Source organism: Gobius niger (assembly GCF_951799975.1).
Source record: "Gobius niger genome assembly, chromosome: 11".
NCBI classification, from domain to species: Eukaryota; Metazoa; Chordata; class Actinopteri; order Gobiiformes; family Gobiidae; genus Gobius; species Gobius niger.
Window position 1 is genome coordinate 7,243,792 of NC_136862.1, and position 26,954 is coordinate 7,270,745.

Here is a 26,954-nt window from a genome sequence, read left to right on the forward strand (position 1 = left end):
GAAGACAATGGGGGTGAACAGTGATACATTATGGAATGAATAATGTAAGACATACAGTATAGGGCCTGGCGTATGCGCAGCAACAGTGTGGCATCCATATTTCCACCCATTTTCTTCCGCTTTATCCGGGGCCGGGTCGAGGCGACACCAGGCCAGCTCGGAGACATAGTCCCACCAGCGTGCCCTGGGTCTTCCACAAGGCCTTGTCCCACTAGGACATGCCTGGAACACCTCCCGCGGGAGGCGACCAGGAGGCATCCGGAACAGATGCCCTAGCCACCTCAGCTGGCTCTTTTCGACGTGAAGGAGCAGCGACTCTACCCCGAGGTCCTCCCGGGTAACTGAGCTCTTCACCCGATCTCGAAGGGTGCGCCCAGCAACCCTGCGAAGGAAACTCATTTCGGCCGCTTGTATTTGCGATCTTGTCCTTTCGGTCATTACCCAAATCTCATGACCATAGGTGAGGGTGGGAACGTAGATTGATCGGTAAAACGAGAGCTTTCCCCGCGGGGATACAGCAACCGCATCACTGCTGATGCCGCACCGATCCGTCTGTCGATCTCACGCTCCATCCGTCCCTCACTCGTGAACAAGACCCCGAGACACTTGAACTCCTCCACTTGAGGCAACAGTGTGGCTCAAGATGAAATTGGAATTGTGCGTACAAACAATGATGTGCCAGAGCCAATATTAATACAAAGTGACCATTAGACCATTAATAGTGTATTGTGTTCAAAATGAAGCTAAATTACTCTCAAAATTAAACCTTTTACTGGAAAACATACTTCAAACTACAACTTTACTTTGAAATTAACATAGAAATTCTACTAAGTTTCTCAAGTACCACCTGCTAAGTGCCCAAGTACCCCCAGCCCTCCCCCAGAGTTGAGGCCTGTCTCACATCTTCTGAAAGAAACTTCATAGATTTTAGCTGCAGGGCAGAGAGCTGAGCATTGGACTAATATGGTGATAAAATATTTCCTGGATCTAATCAGGACATGAGCAGCAATGTCCTGCATGGCCCCAGACAGAGCCCTTTTGTACAGTTAGGGGCTCCTTTATCAAGCGTTAACTCCTGTCCAAAGTGAGTAGCATGTGCAAAAGTGGATAAGCAACAGAGTCATTAGGCTGATTTAGGCTCTAATACCAAAATATGTACTGCTGTAACGTAGTGCGATATTGTAAAAGCGTTGCTGGAGTATGTTTTTACGTAGAGACTGGGTTGGCTCGAGGTCACCCTAGTGGCTCCGGCTTGGTCTGTAAACCCATCACTTTTTGGCTTTGGTGAACAATGGTTTGGCCTCATTCACGCAAATAGACTTGAATACTGTAGTTCTGCACACATGGCCTGTGTTTGCCTGCTGAGTGTGATTCTTTAGCATTGTTCTAATTGCAAATACACTGCGAGTATTTTTTGCATTTTTGTTTGTTTATTGTTGGCTACACCGAGCAGAATTTGAACTACAGTATCTGCTTTAAGTTAAGTTATACTTTTTTCATCTCTGTACAGAAATATGTTCTCTGCATTTGACCCGTCCTCAATGTATTTGTATTTGTACCTGTGGGAGCAGTGAGCTGCCAGCACCATCTCCATGATGTGGAGTCAGGCTGGGGGTCAGAAACACCTGGCTGGAGGATTGACCTATTGCACATGTTTTTACCACTAACCTACGCAGACACGGGGAGCAAGCAAACTCCACACAGAAAGAACCCGTCCAGGTGGGAATCGAACCCGGGACCTTCGAGCTGTGAGGCACGAGCGCCACCGTGCTGCTAATATACTATGAGGCGCATGAGGCATTATAAAGAAAGTTGCCTTGCCGATATCGCCAAATGGACTCTCATTGGAATACATTAAAAACCCTTTGCGTCAAAGGGTGACAAAAACGGGCACCCTTTGCGTGACTATGCGACCCCCAAGGCGAGTGACCATTCATCAATGTATGACCATTTCGGAGTGAGATTGTGTTGCTAATACAGTAATGCATGCCACGTCAAATGGTAAATTACGTGCAAAATGCCCACAACTGCCCCTCCTGGAACCGCCACCTTAACGTGGTGGAGGGGTTTGAGCACCCGAATGATCCTGGGGGCTCTTTTGTCTCCCATTGCAAACAGGTCCTAGGTGACGAGTCAGACAAAGAGCGGTTCAGAAGCCCCTTATGAGAGACCAACAGGCCCTGTTAGAATCGTGAGGCCGTCCTTCTGTGGACCCACCACCTGCAGGAGGAGCCATAAGGGGCTGGTGCAATGTGGTTGGAGCTGCCCCCACAACCCGGCAACGGAAAAGTGGAGGAAAATGGATGGATGGATGGATGGATGGATGCTCACAAGTAGCTTTATTTGCTAGTTTCCAGCTTGCAATCACTATTTAGCACCCCACTCATTTGTTATAAGGGGAAACAGAGCAACCGGGAGAAACCTACGCAGGCACCAAGAGAACATGCAGAACCCACACAGAAAGGCTCTTGTGACCTGGGGGTCAAACCTGGTGAGGAGAATTGCTGCACCACTGTGCGTTCAATGCTCTTATTACAATAATTGTAATAATGGCATAATCATGTACAATAATAATCATATACAGTTACAGTGCCCTTACATACCCTACAACTGAAGTACTACTGTATATTGTTAAAATACTGTGGTACTTCAGCCCCCTTAGCGTGTGACTCAGAAAAAAAAGAAGACATTATCATGAGCAGATATTTTTAGCTGCACTTGTGGGAGAAACGTGTGCTATTGGGCTTTGGCGATTCAGAGCCATTGTAGCGAGTGCCCAGGATAGATAATTAGCTTGTTATTCCTAATGAGGGGAAACATGTAGCCTGGCCCTCTGAGGAAAACCTTAATGAAGTGGAAATGTAGCATCTTCTAGCAACAAAAAAATTAAAAATGCATATTCTGTGATCATTCCCAAAGAGAGGAGTCATTAATTTCATTTTTTTCGGCAAAAAAAAAAAAGATTGTTGAGGGTAGTGTCTAAATTAGATGGATGAGGTTTATTTTGCTTTAGCATTCAGAACACTTTTGGGCAAAAATGTGCAGAGTTAATACGTGCAGGAGAGTCACAATCAGAAGCCAAAATCTAGTTCAGTAAGAAGAACAAGTGGAGGAACTTTAAATGAGACATATCAAGGAAACTGGACTTATAATAGGTGCATACACAACAACAAAACTGATCTTTCAGCTGAGCAAAGAAAGTTTCACTCCTCGTCTCCAGACAGTCTCTCTCTCCGGTTTCAGAAGCTTCCACAGTCTCCGTCCTCTTTCCCTCTGTTTATTTCTTTGTTGAAAAAAAGCCCCCTTCTCCTCCCTGTCAGCATTTACATCGCTGCAGCGCTGGGAAATGGGCCGCGCCATCTGTTTTCCGACACTTATGGGAAATGAAGTTCTAACGTCTTTAATACAATTTATCGGCGGGACGGTTAGAATATAAGTTAGAAATCATGTCGGGGCCAACAAATATCATCTCGTAGAGCAGGGCCTTGAGTCTGACATGTCGGCTCTGCGCGGAAAGGCCACACCTTGGACGGCTGGCTTCCTCAGAGGTGTCACCTGACGTTGCTGTGTGCGTGAACTGTCAGCTTTGTTACCAATTTTTAGGCTCTCCCAGTTTCCTCTGGAGGAGCCCTCTGCCTCGGGAGCGGTGATTGGCTGTGGCTGCTGGGGTGCTGTCCTGTGGGTGTCTGGATGAAGGTATGGTGGTTCTACTGTGCCTTGTCCGGGCACCCTGTGTTGGCGGTGTTTAAATGAGTAAAGCACCTTGTAAAGATTGATTGGACACGCAGGTCCCACCAGAGACGGGGCCATTCAGTGAGGAATTTGCATGTTCTCCCCGTGTCTGCGTAGGTTTCCTCCGGGTACTCCGGTTTCCCCTACCACTAAAAACATGTACAATAGGCCAGGTTGAATGTGAGTGTGTTTGTGAGTGCGCATGGGGGCCGACGGATGGAAATTAGTCCAAGGCTACAATCGGGTGTGGCTTGTTTACATGCATGAGACCCATGTATGTTCATTAACATGCACTGTCCCGACCAAATAAACCAATAAATGAAAGAAAATAAATAAATAAAATTTGACTTTTATGTTGATTTATTGTGAATTTTACCGTTTTGTATTTTATTTTGAAAATCATGTACGCGTGCTGCTCCCGGATGTTGTATTGGGTAACTTGCCGCTCCTCCTTCAGTAGCGCGGTGTCTGCTGTGAGTGTGTCTCGGTGTAAAAGCATATATTTTACATATTTCTAATTAAAATATCGTTCCCATCCAAATATATATTGTATAACATTTTCACACGTAATCTCATGATAGTTTTAATTCGAAATTTTAAGTTTATGCACCTTCCCCAATTAGCTAAGTATTACATAGGGATAATCGTCTCGCCAGTTGTGCAGCCATTTTACGGTGCTGTTTTTATTTTTAATTTTCTAGGGAGCCAGTGTGCGTGTCAATGTGGAGACACTAAAATTGTATTTCCGCTGTGTCTCACAGGAGTAAAAGTGACGAACTCCACGCCATTGTCCTGTCCTTTGTTTGCGGCCTGCCATACGCCTTGCAGCCGTTACACTTACTACAAGAAAATATTGTCATCCATTTTATAATCTTCACGATGCAGTAGTTCTGAAGGTGTTTTCTGACGATTGCGGAGACAATGGCCAGAGAGCAAAGTGAAGTCAGACGATGGCGGAGGAGGAGCTTACTTCTTCTCACAATGTCTCCTCTGTGTTTAGATTACAAAGTCCTGACAAAACTACAGTTGTCCAGACAGAGCAGCTCTGTGTCCGAGAGCTTTCCTGTGATCTTGTTGACCAGGAGAATCACAATAACAAACAAACAAAAATAATCACCACCATCCTTCAAAACAACAAACTATTTCTGTAGAAAAACATTGCTTCTTCAATAGCCATTATTCTGAAGTAAAAAAAAAAAAAACTTGGCCTTATTCCCTCGCCCTTAGTTTCTCCCACTTCTCCATTTCATAGGATGGGAGGCCTTTAAGAAGCTGCAGAAAGTTGCCTTGAGCTCGCGGCGGTGCTGCATGAAAATCTCTGCCTACTGTACAGGAACCGGGCTGCTGCTCCTTCAAATCCTGCACCACCTCTTCATCTAGACACCTTTCATATGCTGTCTCACTCCACCGGAATCCTCAGCTACTCTATCTCCAATTGGAGCCTGTCTGAGAAGCCTGCCTGCCTCCCGCTGTGTGGACTCATTTAGCTGCTCGAGCCGAGACGGTTGCGGGGAGCTCCCTAATTGGTATCATTTACCTGCTACAGCTTTGTATTGACAGAGACTCGCGGTTTTTGAAGAATCTCTCCGGGCAGTCGTGACATGCCTGCGGAAATGCAGGGGCGAACACATGGGGGACGGAGTCGGTGGGCTCATTATAATAGAAGGGGGTTTGCCCATTTGCTAAAATTCTCTGGGATCAGCTGAGGCCATAGGTGTGATCGACCTCAGGTATGTTGAGGTTACAGAGTGATGTCCTTCCGTCCGTCCTTCATTCATTAATTGTTGTGTTTTTTAAGAAATTCCACTTATTGGGTGAGTGTTTTTGCCCCCAAAAGACACAAATCCTTGGTTTCAAATATTCATGTAACCAATTAAAGCCCTATTTCTTTCACAGGGCAGTGATTTTAATTGCTGAGTGCCTTTTCATTGGTGTCCGTATTTTGTCAGATTCTCAACCTGTTTCGTCTTGTGTGCGCCCTGGGCCTTTTTATGCATATAAGTTCTACCTCCAGCTGTACTTAAAGCAAATATAACTTCCTTGTAAATATAGTTGTATAACAAATACTTTCTCCTTTCATTCCATTTATTTTAGGGGAGAAAAACACATCTCACAACCTCAAGTGCAGAGTGTCCATAATCAGGTGATTCTGACCAATGGTCCGGCTCGACAACTGCCCACTGCTCCTGGCATTGGCCAAATTCATTTGCAAAAGCTGATATCTCAGTTTTTAATTTTGTTCTAAATCGTTATTGATATGTGTTACTGTGCTCTAAAGATAACACTAAAGTTGTTTACATCCATGGTAATGACAAACACTGCCATGTAAAGAGAAATGTGTTATCTGTTTTTGCAAATGAACTCTTCAGTTGTGTAATGACAATAAAAGCCCCTTAACCTTGATACCGGCCTTACGTTTCAGATTCAAATTTCAGATCTTTTTTTTTTCCCAATTCTTATTTTATATATATATATATATATTTTTTTTTGCAAAGCAGACGCTGGGATTATTTTCCCTTCGCATTTCACGTGCCATGGCTGATGCTTTTGCCTGACATAAAAACAAACAGCGCTGTGTGATGATGTCATCAGGCTGCGCTGCTCTGTTTACTTGTGCAGGTGTGAGGGCTGACCAGCAGGGGGCAGGTGTGAAACAGTGACCTCTCCTTAATCGAGGCATACTTGAAATCATTTGTACTTTTATTTACTGTTCAGAAAACAGAAAATATTCCGCCTTGTTTTTTAAATTAATTAATAATAATCGTGATTATTATTTTTTTAATGATCGAGCAGCCCTACTGTTTGTTATATTTTTATCTGTTAACATACTACTAGGCCATACCTTATTCATGGCCAACCCTAAACCTAACCCTAAAATGAGTACTAATATAAGGCTTATTAATACTTAATGAGCACACCTTAATCTAAAGCGAAAAGAGAAAATGGTCTTTGAAATGACATTCCTTTATATAAATCTATGTGAAAGTTTATTGCTTATTACAGTGAAATTATTATTTTTTTCTATTGGTGAACGCTTGCATGTTTTCAGATCAGTCTGGTCCAAATCCATCAGACGTTTGGCTGTAGCCTCCCCTTAAGTTGCGCCATGCGGAGGGCAATATGATGTGGCACAGTACAAAGCCTGGATAAAGCGTAACACGTCCACTCCGAGCAGATCAACACTGACGGCACGCTGCTGCAGCACACACAGAGCGGCGCCGCGTGCAGGCTTCAGTAATGAGGCCTCACGCACTGCCCCAGCCGTGCCCCAGTCCGTCTCCTAATGAGCTCCTAATGTGACGTTTGCCCCACTACGCCGGCCATCAAGGAGGTCGCGATGGAGTTAAACAGTGAGGACGCGGATTTTTCCACCGCTGATCCCAGACAGCCCTCAAACTAACACTCCGACTTTTGTCCCTTTTAATTGCTTATTTGCAGACTTTGGATCTTGCAGTTTGGACTTTTTTCTGTTTCTCCCACAATGCAATTAGCAGAAAGATCACACAGTTGATGCAGCGTGAACTATTGCCCCTGGAGTTGAGAAGGAAGAATGCGGCAAAGGCAAGGCGAGGCGCGACACAAAGCCAGTGTGAGTTCGTAGGTCCAAAGGAAAGACTGCCTATTGTTTTCACCTCAGCAAAAATCATCTCAGAGGGAACATTTGATGGCTTCAGTGCTGCAATGGCGTTGATTCACAAAGAGTCATTACTATAGAAACATTTTTTTACCTTCATTTTGAGTGACGGGGGTTCAGTGCAGAAGGTTGGGAGAAGACTGACGACACCAAACAATAAAAATAAAGAAATAAAACTATTACAAACAAAGAACCCCTGCCAAAACCAGCCTGAAGCAGTGGAGTTTAAGTGTTATTTATCAATTTCAGTTTTGAGTTCACTCTGATAGTTTGCTCTTCTACTTCGAAAGCACTCCAATCTGTATCTCCTGAATTTTGTTGCGTAATCTTATTGATAAAAAATGTCTTCCTCATTGTTAAAGCTGATGATCTGGTGTTGCAGCAGTTGGTCAGGTCTAGGTTCAGGGAGCAAGATACGTCATTCTTACACATGGATTGGCCCCCACAGAGTCCAGATCTTAACCCCCTTTGAGAATCTGTGGCATGTGCTGGAGAAGGCTTTGCGCCGTGGTCACACTCTCCCATCATCAATACAAGAGCAACTCTGGATCTTTGAGAAGAGTCTAAATGCAGCCGATGGAGGGGCGCGTGGATCAGTGGAGCTCCACTTTCCCACAGGAAATGATGTCAACTCAGCAGGACAACGTTAACGTAAACTTATCTAAACTAACCCTAATCCGAACCTTCAGGATACTGGAGGTGGTAACTTCATTAACTTTAATAAATGTTGCGGGGAAAAAACTGGCGGTAAGTTACTATTGTTGCCACAGCCGCCCTGGAGCAGACTGATCATTTACCACGTGGCTATAACATGCCGTTTGTATCCTGATCTCTTGTTATGTCAGTGCCCTCTGCTGGACACGTGTGGAATTCTTTCTGTTTTTTAATTTAAGCTGCCTCCTAGTGGCTGGAGTGAGCAAACTGATTTTTTCTTTACAAATCTATAACTCTTCACAGGAATGGGCTAGAGACTTCCTTTTTGTGTTGACATTCTCAGGAATTCATACTCCTCAAAGGGCCACATTAAATCATCTTGCAGGCTTTGAACTTGACACATGTGGTTTAGACTAACTTGGGATCTTTTGAAATTGCAGGAGCGAACGCAAGCAGTAATGAAATCTAAAGGCGGTCCAACAACACAATGGCCTTTCATACTTTATTTCAAGTTGCAAAAAGGTCACAGCTGAAGTGAGCAAGAAAAGGTTTATTTGTTAGCGTTATGCACAAAGAGCAATGGACGTTCCATTAAAACTGTGTGGGTTTGATCCCTTTCTCTGCTGTTTCAAGCAATTATTCTGAAGTGTTTTAACATGACGCAGTCAATGTCACTGTCATGGTCAAGGGGTAAACAAGCGCCATGGACTACAATTTATATATACAGTATCCAACAACGACTCTTGCAGACCTAGTTCATTATCCCGTGACCTCTATGGTAAAGACGTGACAGTTTTCATCTGTTGAACACGCACACACTAAAGGAGGCTGCGTGCTCCTTTTCTGAAGATGTCTTTCCTGGAATTGAAAGCTATTCTCGAAGAACAACATATGCATCATGACACAATAAGAAGCAGAAATAGGTCACTTGTTCCTTGTGACTCAATTTATATTATTTTTTGACATAAAGGTCTTCTGAAGAGGCATGGCTTAGGCTTGAAGATTTACTGCCTATAGGGTTACATAGGGGTTATATTAACAGTGTAGTATTCCTGTCAAAAAGCAATACGATTTTCCGTAGAATTTCTCCATAATTGTTATTTATAAACTTCTCAGGTTGACATCAGTCAATGTGTGAGCTGCCGTCCCCATTCACTCGCCTCTTTGAGCCGTGAAAGTTGCAGGTAGTTGAGCAAAAACTGTTAAATATTGCCTCAACTCAATTTCTAGCTCGCAAAATACATTCTTCATCCCTTCTCTCCACGTGAATTCATTATATGCGCGTTGGGCGTGTGTATAGACAGCAAAGCAAATCAGGTCAGATCACCGTTAGAGTACAGTATTGTGCCCAGATATAGACTTGTATTAGTGATCAGATTAGTTTGTTTGAAAGGGGACCGTATCAATTCAATAAACGCATGATTAGACATGGGGGTATTTATCATCTGTAGTCCTCAAAAAACAAGGAAATACACAAAAACACAAAAGTGGTCGTTTAAACCGGGGTGTCAAACGTATGATTTAATCCGGCCCTGCCCTGTGCATAAATTCCAGAGTATGTAAAAAAAAAAAACAAGTCTCTAGCCCATTCCTGTGCGGAATTATGATTTTTTTAAAGAATAATCAGAATGCTCATTTTAGCCACTAGGGGGCATTACATTTTAAAAAAAAGGAAAGAGTTCAACATGTGTCCAGCAGAGGGCACTGACATAATAAGAGCTCAGGATATGAACAACACATTATAGCCACATGGTAAATGCACAGTCTGCCCCAGGGCGGCTGTGGCTTCAGTAAAAGCTTTCCACCACCGAATGTGGAGTGTATGAATAATGACTATGTAGCACGTTGAAGAACTTGTCACACAGGCTTGTAAAGTGCAATACAAGTGTGAGCCCTTGTTATTAATGAAGCTACAGTCAAGTTGGGGCTTTGACCAAATCACAGCTTATTATTATTCATTTACTGGAAACATTTTCTTTATTATATGCAGCCCGCAACCCAAAATGGGAGCCGAATTTCGGCCCGCGACCCATAAGGAGTTTGACATCCCTGGTTTAAGCAAATCGATCCACGTTCTCAAGGATTCACAATGTAAATGCTTCCAACCAATCTAACATCAACCAGCTCACAACAGCTGAAGAATGGAAACTCAAATATTTTCTTCAGATACATACGTAAAGATAAAAAAAAAAAAACTGTTCAATGGGAAAAGGCACACAAGACCTACATTTACAACACTAAAAATCATGTTCAAAAGAGTACAATACAAATATGCCAGATACTTCAAACCGTGTGTTTATAACATTGGCTTAGGATGCCAAAAACAAGAAAATCAATCTTTCGCACATGTGTTCTGAATTTTGTGAATCCCAGCTTGCAAGCGCTTTCATGTTAGGACCAATAAGCATATGTCACCGCCTCTGATTCTCCATATATGGACAATAAAGGAGGAGGAAATGAATGACCAAACACGTATCCAAAACTTATAATAAACAACAACATTTTAAAGTACTCGGCGGCACATTTAAGAACAAATTTGTGCCCAATATATTTTAAATTGTTTTAGGCTTTTCTGAATTGATAATTCCATCCATTTCAAACCGTTAATATCTTGCAGCCCAACTGCACAAGTTCACAGGCCGAGCTCTTGCCTGCAGATCTAATACATACACTAGATCTGCCCCATACACGAGACTTCATGGTGACTCTTTATGACCAAGGCAAAGGCTGCTTTTCATGCTTTCACCTTTTTTATATCTCTATTTTGTTGCAAGCCCGCAGTGGCTGGGCATGCGTCAGTGAGCGATGAGTGCACGGTGCGCCTCCCCGGCATTAATCTGCAGGAGAGATAGGGCCAGTCAGGGGGGAGGCAAACAGTTGCTAGGCATTCCTCACACCCTCTCCCCCCTCGCCGCAACAACGCATTATTCTTCCCGGACAGCACTTTCTCCCGTGGCCTCCATTGTGTCCAATATCCACCATTAGGCCGTTTCGATATATCAAACATCTATTTACAGTAAATCTTAAACAAAGAGTTCTGAAACTTTTTATTTAAGTTTTTAAGTTTTGTTAAGTAAGGTATGTGGACTTAAATTAATAAATGAATGAACCAATACAAAGTTTGAATCTTTATTTTACCACTGGGCACGATTCTATACGACAAGCTATACATGGCTCACGATCACATCACAATATGCCGATACTGCAATAATCAATATAAAATAACCTAGGATACATTACTATATTTAAATAAATAAGTAAATAAATGATCCCTGATTTATCATTGAATTATTCAGCAGCACTGTACCGCAGCTAGCTTCTCAGCTAGGTTCGATTCCCACCTGGGCGGGGCCTTTCTGTGTGGAGTTTGCAGGTTCTCACCGTGCCTGCGAAGGTTTCCTCCGGGTACTGCTCTTTCCCCTACCACTAAAAACATGTACAATAGGCCAGGATGAATCCGAGAGTGTTGACATGCATGAGACCCATGTATGCACATGCACTGTCCTGACCAAATAAACCAATAAAAAAAATCAAATACAAAAACACATTATTTTAGTTTTCATTATAGTTTGTGGTCATACCGCCTTTGCTCTGCCCAATCCTGTCAGACCTTGGAAGCTAAAGGGAAGGGCCTGGTCGGTACTTGGATGGGAGACCGCTTGGGAACACCAGGAAGCCTGGGGAATGTTGTGAGTGAGTGGTTGGTGGTGGTCAGAAGGGCAGATGGCACAGACTGGTTGCCTCGCTTCCATCAGTCTACCCCAGGGCAGCTATGGCTACATGAGCAGCTTACCACCACCGAGTATGGAGTGAACGAATAATGCGATGCAAAGCGTCTTTGAGTGTCCAGAAAAGCGCTATAACCAATGCATTTTAATTATTATTTTTAGATATTGCAGATAATTCATTTACATTTAATTACACCGCGAACCAATAAGATCAAATAGAAGTTTTTTGGCTGGTAAGTTTGGAAAAGAAAGAGAACCATGTTACATTTAACATCTGTCCAACTAAGGATGAATGGATGAATCATGCTTTGGGGGCAGCCAGTGGCATTGGGAACATTTAAGAGGAGAAATTTGTGAAAAAGCTAAAGTTTAAAAAGAAGTATGACTTCGACAAAACCATACTGATGCTAAACACACCTCCAAATCCACAATGGACTACCCCAAGAGGCGCCGTCTGGAGGTTTTGCCGTGTCCTTCACAGTGTCCTGAACTAAATATCGTTGAAAATCTGTGGACAGACCGCTAAAGAGAAGTCCGTGAGTGACAGCCCAGAAATCACTCTTCCAGGGAGAGATTTGTAATGTCTGCTTGCACTGCTTTGCTCTGGTCAATCCATCATCTTTGTTAATTGTGCAGTCAAGTCTGTCAGCACAGTGGCAATTGGTGGGAATTAGGATGCAGAAGTGATTGGAGGTTAGTTTAGGTGTGTTTGACGTGATTCAGGAGACTTTTGCTGACCGCTGTGGTTTGAAATGTGATGCAAAGTCTAAAACTCAGTGTAAATGGAGTATGGGTTATGTTATTGTATGTGCCGTTTGTGAAATCAGTCAGTGGATTTGAAAATTGTCAACTGCGTGGAACGATAGTAGCCCGATAGTTTGAGTCATATACCCCAGAATCCAGTCAGTGTTTGGTCTTCTCTTGTAACGGCATGTCCTCTGTGGCCACCCTTGCTTTCAAACTTCTCATCTCAGCGCAAACATTCGATCTGCAATGTGCAAACCCCCCCCCCCCTCTTATTTTCATCAAGACGGTTAAATTGCCAAAGCCAGCCCTCTATCACACATCATCTTAATTGGCCTTCCCGCGCCAATGGAATTTCGAGATTTGGCTTCGGCGAATCCAAACAGCAAGCCGTGCTCATTAGGAAATAAATTTGCCGCAGTGAGCTGATAACATTGGTTTTTAATTGAAAGGCAATCGCGGCATTTAAAAAGAGAAACGTCCCTCGCGTGGATCCGCCGCGCAGAAACATCGCGGCAGCTGCGGGTTGAAAAGTGATACTGTTTTGGGAATGCTTTCTTTGTTTCTCGCACAAGTTCTTTGACAAACTATCTTATTTTGACAGCAACGTAAGGAGGATATTACAGCATTTCAACATTTTTTGGGGAAAGCCAGTGTTTTGTTTTGCTAATATGGATTTAAATATGAAGTAAGTGCTTTATTTGTCATTGTACAACCATAGAACAAGTGTTGGGTTAGTCCTGAGCTGCTTCGACTGAGCCGTGCCACCACTGTGGGCCAACCTGACCTGCATGTTTTTGGAGCGGCTCCTGGGTTAGTCCCTGTTTCGGAGCGTGGTGTCCTGCACTGGTCAGCTCCACCTCCTCCGTCCTCTTCCTCCTGCTCAGCTCCCTACGCTCCACAACAGTCTTACACTATCTTCTAATCTATTTTTTTCTCCAGTGAACGTTCATTATCCAGAGCAATAGTAGGGCCTTAGCTGTGAGTCTTGCCTGGATACCTTCTCCTTTGTTCCTTGTTTCCTGTAGCGCGTTTTTAGTGGTGTCTACCATGTTAAAATGTCTTTCCCTTATCAAAAACATGCTTACAATTATGTTTTGAGTCATTAATGTATGCTTGACCAGTCTTTTAATCTGTTGAGTGTTTTTGTCTATGGCTCCTCCCACGGAAATCAGTGCCTGGAGAAAACCCACCCAGACACGTGGAGAAACATGCAGAATGAACATCCTGCGCAAGAATCAAACCCAGGTCTGTCTTGTCATACCAAGAAGCAAAGTGCTAACTTAAAATATGACTTCTCAAATGTTTGTTTCACATTTTATATTAAGAATTTGCACAGTTTTGGGGCAACGAACCCCCAAATCACCAGTCCAATAACCTGGAAATGTAAAATGTAGTACAGATTTTAATAATTTCAGGTGGAAAAAATGAATGTTTTTTTTATTTTTTTTATTTCTCCCCACATTTGGAACCCCTGCTTCATATACGACCATAATACCCACTATTTATTGGTTAAATTTAGTTGGCTTAATTCAGAAAGAAAACGTATTCTTAGCTTCCAAATTTCCTGTCCCTTGCAATCATCCATACTCTAAAAATGTCACGGGGGTATGAAAACAGACACCGCCCCACGTTCGGATTCGATATTTTTAACTTTCTTTTTTCCGTCTTGACAGCAATGCGATGAGGATGTTACGGTGCTCGGCCGTTTTTCAAGAAAGACACTGCAATGTTTTGTCTTGCCATGAAACACAATATGACTAACGACATCTTTTCCCTGCCACGGCGATGATCCATGCCCCTTGGAGGTCCGTTTGTCAGTCTCCGCCAAAAAAAAACGCTCATCACACTCTCCGGCTCGCTTTCCCTATCACATCGTTTAATATTTTTCCGCCTGAAGATTTCCATAAAAAGAAGGCGCTCCGTCAAAAGAGAAGCCGTGATAAAAAGGATGTATGCAGTTGGGATTCGAAAATATGGACGCCAATCAGAAATCGCAGTGGTGGGAGGATGGCAACCGATCTACATGAGACTCGAAACGCACCATGGTCTTGTAACTTTGCTGTTCAAAAGTGGAACGTTTGTATTCATCATTTTTGGGGCTTTCGGCAAACAGACTTGTTTAATTATATTGATATAATGTTAAAAGAAACATACTGAATCTCCAACTAATGAGGGCGTGCTTGGAAAACAAAAAAAAAACTTCCACCATAAAGTACTCTATCCACAACATTGAGCCTGGTTGACACTTCAAATACATTATGGACAATTACTGCTGGTTGCAACACATGAGGTGTTCAGTGTTTATATAAATTAAACGATTTTGAGCCAAACGCTGAAACTGGAATTCATGCTCTATCAACCCTGTCGAGGCTGATTCCACAAACAACAGAGACAATGGTTTGATCAGCCAGCGATAGTGTCCCTGGACAGGCACCTTCAACCACAATTTGGCTAAATACTGTATTTCTCAATTGATGAAACACTGGCTGTGAACGTGACATGTCGGGCTGGGCCTTCATCGGGCAGCTGATGATCGTGCTACATTGTGTCTTATCAAAGGTCATTTTATCATGGTGTCTGAATGTTCAGAGAGAAAACGCAGTGGTCAAAACATTTGTTCACGATGCATCTTGAAAGTAGTGAGCATTTGTGGTCACTAGACAGGTCAATACAGACCACATGCTTTAATCACACTTTGTGTGATGTTCTTGAATAAACCAATAATGAAAAGTCGCTAACGTTAGCTGTGTACCTTTAGCTTGCGCTGTTAAATGATTGATAACTTCCTTCAGGTAAAAAGGCAATAATCCAAGCATTAATGTAAAATCCATGTTTAGGGCTGGGTACCGTTAATCAATACCAGTATGGTATCGATAAAAAAAGTTTAGGTACTACCAGTATCGGAAAAAATAAAAGTATCGAAGGGACCAAAAAATATTATATCTTTTGAGACCATGTTTTGATGCCTGTTGGGTCCTGGAACAGCACTAAAGAAAGTTACTTGGTTGTTTCAGCTCAAATAAATTATACAAATTTAAACAATAGCATTTTATGTTTCTTTGTATACTTGTCCTCTGCATTTGACTCATCCTTCGATGCCACTGGGGCCGCAACCCGGGCACCCATCTCCATGATGTGGAGCCAGGCTAGAGGATTTACCTTTGCACATGTTTTTAGGGGAAACCGGAGTACCTGGAGGAAACCTACGCAGACACGGGGAGAACATGCAAACTCCACACAGAAAGGCCCCGTCCTGGTGGGAATCGAACCCAGGACCTTCTAACTGTGAAGCGGATGTCCTGGAATAAATTCACGTTTTCTTTTATGGTTCTAGATGACAAATATTTTATTATAAGTATCGAAAAAGGCATCATTCAGGTATTGGTATTGTAAACCAAGTATTGTTCAAGATAATGGTACCCAGCTCTATACATGATGAATAAACCGTCTGACTATCTGAAAATTTGACTAGTTTTTATGCATAAATATTAAACTGTCAATTGAATTTGGTCAGCCAGTCTTTGAATTGCCCTGAATTTCACATTCACGGCTCCCCATGATACAAAAATGTTTCTTGCAGGAAAAAGGGAAAGAGGGGAATGTTATTTGTATTTGGTGCTTGTTATATCTTCAGATTTTGCTGACAAAGTTAAAATCATTACTACATTTTGTTCCATTCCTCCTGCAAACATTTATTCGTGTATCTCTTCACATGATGTTTTAAAAATGATTGAAAGCTTAATCCAGAGATAACGGGATTAGGCGGCTTCAAAATCCTCGGCGATGCCTGCTTTTCTCTGGCCTTTGTTAATTCCTTTGACGTCCAAGTGGCTCTCTGGTGATTTGCAGGCCTTTTGGAGTGGTGGCACCCTTCTGTCGAGGCCAGCCGCTCACACCTGCTCCCCTCTGCACAGTGGCTCCGCGTAGACTCCACAAAATGTCATGCACGGTCTCCCTTTATTGTCTGGAGATGGGCGAAATGAGCAGAATCACACAGAAAAGGACCAACCCCCCCCATCTCTTTCCCAAGGTCTGCTCTATTTGGTGATCAGAGATGCCGCTTTAAGTAAATGCCATTCCAAGTCTCGGCGGAGGGATTTAATTAACGTCTATGGAGCGAGAAATCTAATGCAATATCCTGGATTGTGAAGTACTCCATATGATAATATTAGCATAACCTCGGCGGGTTGTACTTTCGATATCTCAACGGTGCAGGTCCCGTGTGACTTGCAACTGAATTAGTTGGACTTTAAGATTAATTGAACTAGAATCTGGCAGAGTTTGCCTGGTGACTGTAAGTAATCTTTAACACCTGTGCACTGTCATGTCTGAATGCCAATTTTGCAATCTTTCGAGCACTCAATCACCGACATCGTCGCAGGAAAAAGGATTTTGCTCAATCATGAAACGTCAACCGGTAAGGAGAGCATTTAATGAACCTTCTGAACCTGAACCTAGCGTACATCTGCTAGCCAATGAATGGTGAAGCCAGTCCCTATGTTGAAGTATGGTGAGGTATGTCACAGCCATTTCAAGACATGGTTTTACTCTCATAAATATACTAGATGATGTTCATGGATGTCTATCCATCAAAAACCAAAAAGCTGTATATTTATGAATGAATTCTGACAAGGCTTTGACATAATCTAAGGGTGTATTCAGACCAAAAAAGTCCTTTGCCTTTTGCTTGTTTGTTACGGATCAGAAGTGGACTTTTTTTTTTCATTGGTGCTGTTCGTATTCAGGCTGGACTTTTTGCATGAGAACTATATTTTGTAAATAAGTTTCAAATAAAAATGAAAATTTGACGCTTATTATGATAATAAAAGAAACGTGAGAGGCTAAACCACTTACCATTAACCTCAGCTTCACCAGAGCAGCTGGAGGAAGAGGAGTTTTGTTCGGATGTGGTGTCGTCTCCTGAGCTGTTTGTTTTTCCACTATATCCACGGGACAAACTGTTGGTCTTGTTCGTCCACTGTGTCTCGTACTTTCATTAAAGTTTGGCGAAGTTTTTTCCACTTTGACGCCGCAGCTGTTCAGGAGACGCTCGAGTTGGGTTAGTGCGCATCTGCCCAAATATCCAGGAGGCACAGTGTCTCCTCATTGCTCCAGGTCTGTCCACGGCTCATTGTTTGTAGCATCCATCCAGTATTAGCGTTAGCAGCCGCAAAGGGATAACTTTTCCCACGGTGCCTTGCTACGGTGGCTTGTTAAGCCCAAAAAGGCGCATGTATCTCGCAGTTGTTTTGGATCAACAGTGGTTTATATTCACACCTGGAGCGAACTGAACCAGAGTCCGTTTGGAAGCCAGTTCTTTGATCCGCGACAAGATTCGTTTGTTGTATTCACACCTGCATAAAAAATCCGGACTTTGTAGCAACCTCAGAACATTTCACTAGCACATCAAAGTCACTCAACAGTTCAGACAAGATCAACAATAGTTCTATAATGGAAAATGTTTTAAATCGTCGATATTATTCAATAAACACACTCCCTTCAGATTTCAACAGTTCAGTTGGAGAAATTATTAGTTTTCCAAGAAGGAACAAAAAAAACGACATCCAGAAGGCATGAGCGAAACCTCTGAGTGCAGAGCATGGAGAGGCCGACCCAAGATACATTTAGCCTTCTTTAGCGCCAGCTCCTCCCATAGAGACAGAAAACGCTTTGTTTAAATCACTTTGCAGTTTGTTTTTATCTTTCACAGACTTAAGATAGCAAACAAATGAAAAAGACTGTATGAAACAGCAGTACAAGGTGCAGAGAATGCTTTTGTGTACATTAAAATATTCAGTTTCATTAAAAGATAGATTCTCGACTGGCGGCATTTAAAAATTGAGTCTTTATTTATGTCAAATTGCAACTTGTCTGTCCAAGAAACGAGATATTTGTACTTCTCCTTGTTCATAATTTGGGATGTTTAATGAATAAATGCTAACGGTTGCTGAAAAGCTTCTCAGACTAGACGGCTTGCTAACTTTGCTTCTCCTTTTTTATTTCTATGGGCCGTAGGGGGAGCCATGGACAAACTGTGTGGCTGTTGTGGAAAGACACACAGTTTCAAACCTGCTTCACATCAGGCACCTTATTGATGCGAGGTGTTATGGCATTTTAGTATTTAGTTAGTTAAATTAGTAACCACACTGGCAGGGTCCTGTCTTGGGTCCCCTGCTGGGCCTTTGACTAAACCAGGTAGAGAGACCGGCCTTTCCTGGACCCCAGACGAGGCCCTCGCACCTTTAGACAAAGGTCCCAAATGGCCCATCTCCCCAACAGCAAAAGATCTCCTTCTGCCTCCAAACGCCGCCATGATTTCATTACCATGCAAAGTGCCTTGTGGTGGCTGCATTAACATCTCCAACTGTATTACCATTTCTCTGTGTTTCTGGGCTTCCCTTTGTTGTGTATGACCCCTGTCCATGCTGCTCTGTCTGTGGCACTCACCTATAAAGGTAGTGCCAGGGCTGAGCAGAGTAGAGCTTACAATGATCTCCGCGGTCTGTGTAACCCTCTCCGCAAATGCATTTGTGTAATAAACTTCACATGTTGACTAGACAAACTTCTCTTTAAGCTTTATTAAGCAAGAAAATCCACAACAATTTTGGCGTTGTTGGCAAGTCTTTAGCTATAATTTGTTTTCGGCGTGGAGACGACGGTGCGTTTTGGCCGACCTGGGAAGACCAGCCTCAGTACCTCAGCTAGCTTTTGAGACGAAGGAGGGCACGCGTTCGTCTCCCGCAGGACAAGTTTTTTGGCTAACACAGGACCTTAAAAGAACCTGCTTGTGGTGAGTTTTGTTGTCTTTTCAAATGTGTAAGCCCAGGGCAGCGCTTGAGTGTACACGTTTTCTTGATTTATTTACGTATTTTAAGTTATTTCTGTTCATTGCCATTTGTGTAGCCGGCCGGTCCGATACATAGAACGCGAGACAGAAGGCAGCGGCTACGTGAGGTTAGCGCGATTTGTCTGTAAGAGACAATGGGGATTTCAGGAGTCCCATTATAATGGCATTAGAAAAACGGGTTGGTTTGGCTTGAAAAACAGCTGAACAAAGGCAAAACCAGTAAAAAAAATAAAATAATAACGTGCAGAAAGACATTGCACGCCTAGAACATCTAAACATGATGTTATAGACACAGAGGTAGGTTCCTTTGTGGTTAGAAATGTTTTTCGGTACTTTGTTTAGTTGCGTGTGTGTGTAGACTTATATTCTAGCGGCTGCGCGTTAGTGTTGCTTCGAAAAGCAAGCCTGAACTCTTTGCGTCTCAGCCGGCCCGTTCCGATCCAAAAACGCGCGCCTGTTATGGTTGTAAACTAACAGGGGGGGATCCGAACGCCCGAAAGTGGGGAAGAGCAGGAGGGACTAAGCGGGTTAGATCGTATTTGTCTGTAAAAAAAAAAAAAATGGGGAAAATGGGGAAAAGTCAATGTAGAGATACTAAAAAAAAAAGAAATTTAAGCTTCTTTCTTTGAGTTGGATTCCTTTGTGACTAGAAATGTTTTTATTTTTTTTATTTTTTGGACAATTATGAGGTAATGTGAACATTTTGTTAGACAAAAACAAATGTTAAATGTAATGTGGAACTGTTATTGCCGACCTATAAGTAAGTAGTAAATAAAACAAAACAAAAAAAAAAACATACAAAATAAATTAAATAAAATGGGAAAGTTAAGAGAGCAATGACTGCAGAACTTTAATATGGACAGGTAATGTTCCATAACAAATTTAATACTTTACGATTTTGAACGCAATGTGTAAAAGAGCAGCATACTGGCAGATTTTGCTTTTTGTCTTTCACAGATGTTTCTTTCTGCTGGTACTAGCTCAAACTGGACGGTCTTCTCCACGCCTGAACTGTGCCTGAAACTCCACTCAAATAGCCCTGAAGACAAAGACAAACTCGTAAGTGCCTGCTACAACAACTCCAGCCACAGCACACTGGACACGTGGCTCGTCCACACTGCATCAACCAGCTCTTCAGCAGAAGAGTCTGGAACACTTTGGAAGACCAAAGTGTAACACTGCATGGACACCGGACACAGCCATGAGAGCTGGGTAAAGGACTGTGGCCGAAGAACAGGCAAAGCGAGAGATGGACAAATATGCATTATTATCCTCAGTGGAGGACGCTGGCAGTGAAGCCAACTCGAAGTGGGCTTTTATACGGACATTACATCACTGGGCAGTTGGAGGTGGAGAAGACCAGAAAGGATGAGACGACTTAGAAAGGATCCACATGGTGTGAGTAGGGCGAGATGCTGCATCGCAGTAAAACGCAGTCTTTTGTTTTGTTTTATTTTGCTGCGTCTTTGGGTTGATCGAAATAGAAAGACACTTCCACTGTTTGGGGTAAATTAAGAGGTATAGGCGGTTTTACATAATGTGATTTGATGTCAGCTATGCCCCATTTTGTCTATTCACCAGGTTTGCATTAGGGAAAAAATAGATAGATAAGAAAAAATTGGAGAGCAACCTTCACCAAAAAGATGGGAAGGGATGAAATTTTATCCAAACAGACATCTTTTTCATAATCTGATGGACAGATGCCAAAATGTATGCTGAGGATCGCCTCAACTCAGAATGATTAAAGGATTAAAACTTTTATTGGCAGCCAAGAGCTGATCTTCTAGACTGAATTAGACAAAGACCTAAAATGTTCTTTCTACATAATGCAAAAAACACAGGTTGCATTACTACAAATATTTGTCACATGAACCAGGTGAAATCAAAATGGGACTAATCATCTTCAAAACAAAACAACGTATTGTATAATGTGGTTTCACATTTTCTTTGTGCAAAACTTATGTCACGTCGGTAACTCGGGTCTTCGTCTTCCTTCTTTTTGTTGTTGTTCAAGATATCAGCTAACTTCTGATGCTTTTGAGTTTACCTTTTTGTGTACTTTGGGGTTGTTTTTTCTCTGATTTTTTTCTCTTTATTTTTAAGTCCCCCATGATGAAGTACATGGATGCATCCCTACAAGAAAGACAATCAGGCTTTCAAAATAAGAGCGCTCACCAAATTCTGTGCAAACAATGTGAAAATCCAGCCCAAAGGAAATAGAAATTTTCCAACAGATTCCGTGGGTTGAAAAAAAACACATGATGAAGGCCTCATCACACAAAACTTGATTTTTTTTACTTGACCTGACGACTATCTGCGCAAGCGACTTCTGTGTTGTGTTTTGTGTCTTTGTCGGTTGCTGTGTGCGTGCGCGTGTCTGTTTGTTTTGTCATGCATCTCTGGTACTGATTACAGGCGTAGATGCGACCTGTAATATGAACATGATGACAAAATTCTTCCAACAGGCTGAGCCTCGTATATAATAACCACTAACCACTAACAAACCTGAAACTAACAACTTTTTGTTCTATAGCAGGTGGAGACCGGCTGCAGACAAACGCTTTGACACATAATACGTGTCAAAAGGGGGGATATTGGGTGTTGGTTGAATAAGAAGATATTTTAATGCTGTCAGAAAGTAAATTGTTTTGTCACAAGATCTGCCTCACAGAATGAATGGAGGCCCATGGCCAAGGCCCATGGGCACAAAGTGACCACGGAGAACCTCGCTGGAGGGAAGCGCCGAGGGGACGACATGGATCCACGCCAACCACTGCTAGGGGATGCTGCCACAGATGACCCCAGAACGCTGACACCGATGGTGGGGACGGAGCAGGCACAATCGCGGCTCCCGACGCTGAAGGGGTGGGCTGTTGTGCGACCTCCGACGCTGGAACCGGCCAACAACAACAACAACAACAACAACAACAACGAGAGACACCCCGAGAAGAACACAACGCTCCGACTCCCACGTGTCCAACTCTCCTGCCCAAGGCCATCTCTGACCCCCGAGACTCGGCCCAAACGAGTGTGGGGAAGGCCCCAAAGAGAGTCTCGTCGCAAGCCGTGAACATTTGCCTTGCACAGGAAAGACTGCTGAACTCCCGCATAGCATGCCTCGGACAGATAAGGCTGGCATTGACTCTTGCACTATATGCAGGCCTCACACATTCTACAGGTTTCTTGCTAATTTTGCCTTTGGCTGAAGGTTTACGGTGACACAATGTTTGCAGCTATAATGTGTTCCTTTTATTGACAAATGTGTTTCTTCTCTCGTGAACTTGTCCCTTATTGAAGAGTCTGTACTTGGGTGACGGCATTTTGCCCATCAAACAACTCCTGTTTTACTTTGTGTCAATGTTTCTCCCGAACACAAGTTTGACGGTGGTGTGATTTCAATGTCTCTGATGCTTAACTGAATGTGATTTATACAAAAACTGGATTTTGTAATCATCAAGGGAAAGGAGTGTTATGGCATTTTAGTATTTAGTTAGTTAAATTAGTAACCACACTGGCAGGGTCCTGTCTTGGGTCCCCTGCTGGGCCTTTGACTAAACCAGGTAGAGAGACCGGCCTTTCCTGGACCCCAGACGAGGCCCTCGCACCTTTAGACAAAGGTCCCAAATGGCCCATCTCCCCAACAGCAAAAGATCTCCTTCTGCCTCCAAACGCCGCCATGATTTCATTACCATGCAAAGTGCCTTGTGGTGGCTGCATTAACATCTCCAACTGTATTACCATTTCTCTGTGTTTCTGGGCTTCCCTTTGTTGTGTATGACCCCTGTCCATGCTGCTCTGTCTGTGGCACTCACCTATAAAGGTAGTGCCAGGGCTGAGCAGAGTAGAGCTTACAATGATCTCCGCGGTCTGTGTAACCCTCTCCGCAAATGCATTTGTGTAATAAACTTCACATGTTGACTAGACAAACTTCTCTTTAAGCTTTATTAAGCAAGAAAATCCACAACAGAGGCAAGAGTGCGGTCTTTTAATTAGAGCAGTCAACCTTATAATGCAGTTTGTGAACCAGTGTGGCATTCTAAACGTTTTCAAATGTTTGCATCTGGCTCAATAGGACATGCCTGAATCACCTCGGGCACCTGAGGCACTCAGCTGGTTCCTTTCCATGTGAAGGAGCAGTGGCTCTACTCCCGGGTAACTGAGCTCTTCACCCTATCTCGAAGGGTGCGCCCAGCCATGAGGAAACTCATTTCCGCCGCCTGTATCTTGTCTTTTTGGTCATTAACCAGATTTCATGACCATAGGTGAGGGATGGAAGGTAGATCGACCGCTAAATCGAGAACCCCGTCCCCCGACTCAGATCCCCCACCCCCCCTATTTTTTTATCACTCGCAGGTAGCGCCAGGCTCTTCTGATTTCCTCTTCGTCCTTGCCCAAAACATCCGCGTGTTTCTCCCCAGGACTGTTTTTTTGTGCCATTTTTGTGTCCTTGTAATCCTTCAGCGAAGTATTTTACTGTCACAAGCGGTGCCTCAAAACTATTCATGTTGTCTCCTGTTTTCCGCACCGGTGTTAGGAAGTAAACATTGGATTCTCACTTCCCACTTCCGCCAAAAATAACCCCACCCACTAAAAATCCAGCCAATCACAGCCAGAGTCCTCGCAGCCCTGCCGAACAAAGTTCTGCTGGGCCGAGGTGTCAGCAAGAGCTGCCGAACAGCAGCTGACGTCATTTTGTTCTCGCGTCTTGTGGAGCATGAATAGGCCTTAAGGAACATAGAATGTGAAATGATCAGTAGTGTGGCTTTCAACAATTTACAATGCAATCGTCAAAAATAGTGATAGGGAATCAGACAGTTGCCGATCAACAAAGAAAGCAGCCGAATGACTAAAAAGTTTCACTAACAATCCATGGCCTTCATACTTTCGCTGCATCTCTCGACTCTTCGCTTTTCTACTCGGAACATTATTGCGACATCACCATAAATCACACACACAGAGTGGAGTAATTAATGATGAAAAATGTTGGAGAAAGCGAGGCGTACAACTTTAAACAACACTCCACACATTTCATTCAACGAAACGGGGCACTCGTTTTTCCTCTGTGCGCCCAAGCATTGTGGTGCCACCCCTGGGATTAATTAGGCATAAAAGTGGCATATAACTTTCCAAATTAAGTCTGTGCAGGGTCAGCAAACATGTCGACGCACAAAGGCTTATAGAGAGATTTCACTTGTGCACGAAATGGAGCTTTAAACTGTGGGAGGTTCATGTTAAAAGTATTGACTTATCACTAAATCAAATCGCTGAATGGGTTTGCATAGTTTTATATCAACCTTTTGAGCGTTTTACTACTCATGAAGAGCTGGAGGACGTCTGTGTGGACAGAAAAGTCTGGGCGTCTCTGCTCAGACTGATGCCTTCACAACCCGACCTCGGATGAAGTGGAAGAAAAAGAAATCTGTAATGATTCATTCTTAAACAGTTCTGATTATTGGAAGAAATGTCTATTCCATTAAGAAAATCACTCAGAGCAAAATATGTTCCCACGGCTCTGGAACAACCGTCTTCTATGTTCATTCTTGTATGTTTGCACAATATTTGCGTCGGACAGGAACAGTGTCTTAATGCAGAAAAGGTATGACACATGAAATATTAAGGACGAGGTGTTTATTAAAAGCCTGAATAAAGACTATGGAGCAAGTTTGTCCTGTTTGTGTGTGACTGTTAAGATCTGTGTTTTATGTATTGTTGTTTTGTGGGGGGTATTCCATGAACACATTTAAACTACTAAAAATCGCATCATGTTGGATCTTAAAGGATCGGGCCACCGTTATTCCATACTGGGATGTGTTCTTACCTGAGCTTAGACGAGTTGATGCGTACCTGTCTGGTCTTTGTGCGTGCCATCAGTCACGCACAAAGACCAAAGATGTTGTTAGCATTTAGCGTCTCCTCCTCTATGGGGCCACACTGGGGTGAAGTTAGAAGCGACCAAGCTCTTCCACGCTTTCCCTAATTAAATACGGATACGTGAGTAGTTACAAGACACAAGTATGGTCACACAAAATTAAACATTAGATTATGAGACACAGATTTTCTAAGCGGATAAAAAGAGGTACTATATTGTAAGGCGTGATAACACCTTAGGAGCACTTCGACATCCGTACAGTAACAATTAAATGTATTCCTGGAATGCCCCTTGAGATATGAAATATCGGCACAAAACACAAATTACAATAATCAGTATGGAAAAACGGTGGCCTATTCCTTCAAAGAACAACATTTAGAACCATTTGCTCTCAGTGCTCGTATACAGCATTGATGTGCGGGTACGGGCTTGTCATAGAAAGGTCACCCATCATATGCTAAAGCACAAACAACCAACTCAAAAATGGGTGATACATTTTACAACAGTTTTTTTCATCTGGTGCTGAAACTCAGCAAACTGAGCAGCCCAAAATTCTCAAACAATGTCTCAAGTAGCTAAGGCGTCAATAAACAGCTCAAGACATTCTCATTGCTAACTGCACACCAACTCAATTTTAAACTTTAGCTCTTTGAAAAGTTGTGACGTACATGGACGTCAACCTATTCCAACCCTGGAACAACATCAAACTCATTTAAAACAATTCCAACAGCACTAAAATGCAAAACAATTACAAAACATTAAAACAACTTAAAACTTAAAGGAACAGGCCACGTTTTTTCCATACTGAGATATGTTCTTACCTGAGCTTAGATGAGTTGACGTATACCTGTCTGGTCTTTGTGCCCGTGGAAGAGCGTGGTAGCTTCCAACTTCACCCCCGTTTTTCTTTTCTTTTCTTTTTTTCATACATTTCTTTATTAACTACAACAAAAATACAATAAAGGAAACAAGTGTTAAAATACAAATTTGGATCCCGCGGCCATAAGACCGTTGGAAGAGTTAAAAAATAAGCTATAGGAGCTATAGGAATACATTGGGAGAGGCCAAATGCTAACAACATCTTTGGTCTTTGTCCTCAGTCACGCAAAAACGACCAAACAGGTACGTATCAACTCGTCTAAGCTCAGGCAAGAACATGACACAGTATGGATAAATGGTGGCCTGTTCCTTTAAAATACTTTTAAACAAGAGCATTCAGAAGGCGGATACTCCTTCAGGAGGTTGTCCACACGCACAGCTTTCTGGGCCTCATTCCAAACTTAAGGTGCAAAGACTTTTTTTGTCTTGACACGGTGTGACTCAAGAGGCAATATATCCTAAGACCTCAACTGGTAAGAATTTGACCTGACATTTATTCAATTTAACACACAAATAAATAATTTCACTAACATCTAAATTACATCCACGTCCGGAGCAAAGCATGTGTGGGGTTTCCTCTGTCCCAGGCCCACGACAGCTGGAATGTCTATTAAGTACCAGGCCAACGGATCTCTCATTTACGACCTCCTTTACCGCGTCTTTCAAACTATCTTTGGCATCAACCACCGTCACCTCTGTAGAACATCTTCAAGTGTGTGTTCCCTGCTTCGCAATGGACACGCAGCTGTAAACTCTAAATGGAACTAAACTGAATATTAAGCATAGTTTTTTATTCTTGCAAGTAATTTCTTGGTCTTGAATTGGACTCATTTATTCCTGATAAAGTGATGTTATCCAATACTC